General features: G+C 39.8%; 1 long non-coding RNA gene across 1 annotated transcript; it reads right to left on the bottom strand.

The window, feature by feature from the left end:
* Positions 1-1,893, bottom strand: LOC121766002. Its single transcript, XR_006042886.1, has 2 exons — positions 1,004-1,893; positions 1-875 (listed from the first exon to the last, which is right to left on the bottom strand). It is a non-coding gene; the product is annotated as an uncharacterized LOC121766002 (long non-coding RNA).

Genomic DNA, 1,893 nt, shown 5'->3' with positions numbered 1-1,893 from the left:
AATATAATAAATTTAAATAAATAAATAAGATCTCAAAAATCGAAATAATAATAATGTCCGATACATTCGATAAAAGTCCAACAAAATTTAATTTAATACATCCTTCGTTCTAAAGAAGATCGGGAACTACAACGCGGACAGCCACGAGCTTGAAACGGGTTCTTTCCTACACCAAATTAAACCATAATAAACAAATACATATTTTAAATAAGTAAATAAGGCAAATTGAAAGATAAAGCAATATGAAAAGCTGATACATATCCCTGAGGATCGTTTTTTTTTTCAGCAGCATTTAATGCTGCATTTAATGATAGCATGCAGCCATATCTAAAGTGTCAGGCGAAAATTTTTTTTAGATATGATTATGTCTGGCAACTTGTTTTCCTCATCCTAAATATCATGAATCCCTTTCACTTGCCCACCTCATAACAATTAACTCATCTCCAAAAGCAGTAAGAATCCCTCCACCCCAGGAAAATGACGTCCACCCCACAGAGGACAAAGTCTAAAATCAACCACTCATTCTCTTCTTCACAACACAAAAGCAAGTACCAACAACACCTCACTCTTTCTGCACATATTACCACATATTGCAAAACATGTCTCTGCCAACATATGAACTTAGTATATCCAGTATTGTAGAACCCCAATTTAGCATTTATAGGTTTCATTTAGACTTTTTAGCACCTCAAAGACATAGTATTCATAGCATCCCAAGAAAAAAAATGTAGATTCTCTCAATTAATATAAGAACTTATCTTGAACCAATCTGTAAATCTGCCGAAGAACTTCCGCCAACGAGCTCGGCACTCCGTCGCCAACGATAGCAGCCCACGCTCCAAAATCACATCTGCCCTTTTTATCATTCCTTAAATCTGGAAATTATGGAAAGTGATTAACAAAGTTTTATCAAAAGAATGTATTCAAAATGTAATCTTCAACTAAAACAAATAAAAAAAAATGAAAGAGAAGGGGATGAAGGGTCGATTTCCGACACCCTCACCTGACGGGAGTCGGCGTCGGCGTCGGCGGCTGGGGAGTTCTCGGCGACGTCGGCTGAGGCGCGAACCGCGACGACGTCGGACCCGCAGTGGTGGCGGCGGTGTGGCGAATCTGGAGGTAGAGAGAGGGAAGTCGACAGGGAGAGAGAGAGACGGAGCGTGCAGCGGCGGACTCCCGGGAGTAAGACGAGCGGCGGCGGCGAATCTGGACCAGCGGAGGGGGGTGGCGGCGCGACGGCGTGAGACCGATAGAGGGAGAGAAGAGAAAGACTGCTGTACATTGCTTTGAAATGAGGGAGAGAATAGAGAGAGATGAGGCGGAGGAAGGGAAACACCGCTGGAGACGAAAACGGAAGCGGAGGCGGAGGCGGCGCCGGTAAGGTGGCTGTCGACGGAAACTCTGAAATGGGAAGAGAGATTTTCTTTCCTAATTTGTGAAATTGGGGAAGGAGATTGAATAGGTTGTTAGAGAGAGAAACTGTCGGTGTGTGGGTGGAGTATATGGATTAATAAATCCTAGAATTGAGGGCTTCTTTTGTTTCCTAATTTTTTTGTTTGTTGGGCCACTTATTTAATTAGAATTGGGCTAATGATAATTCATTTGGGTTTAATTAGTGAAAATAATGAATCTGGGCACAACTCCCTTTAATAGATGAGAATGCAGTAATGTGTATTTTTTTTAGAGTAGTCCAGTTTCGGAGATGGAATCTTTTGGGAGCAAATCTAGTATTAATTTCTAGCCTAAGTTTAGAAATTTCTTAACGAATAATAATAATACTAATAATAGTACTAATGTTAATTATAATAATCATAATAAAAGAAAATTAATAATAATAATAACTTTGAGCCCAACTACTTGTGAATAAATTGGTGTAGAAGAAAATAATCACGA

This window comes from Salvia splendens, chromosome 14 (genome assembly GCF_004379255.2).
Source record: "Salvia splendens isolate huo1 chromosome 14, SspV2, whole genome shotgun sequence".
Classification (NCBI taxonomy): Eukaryota; Viridiplantae; Streptophyta; class Magnoliopsida; order Lamiales; family Lamiaceae; genus Salvia; species Salvia splendens.
Note: the sequence above shows the minus strand (reverse complement) of the source record. Positions and strands in the feature narration are given on the sequence as shown.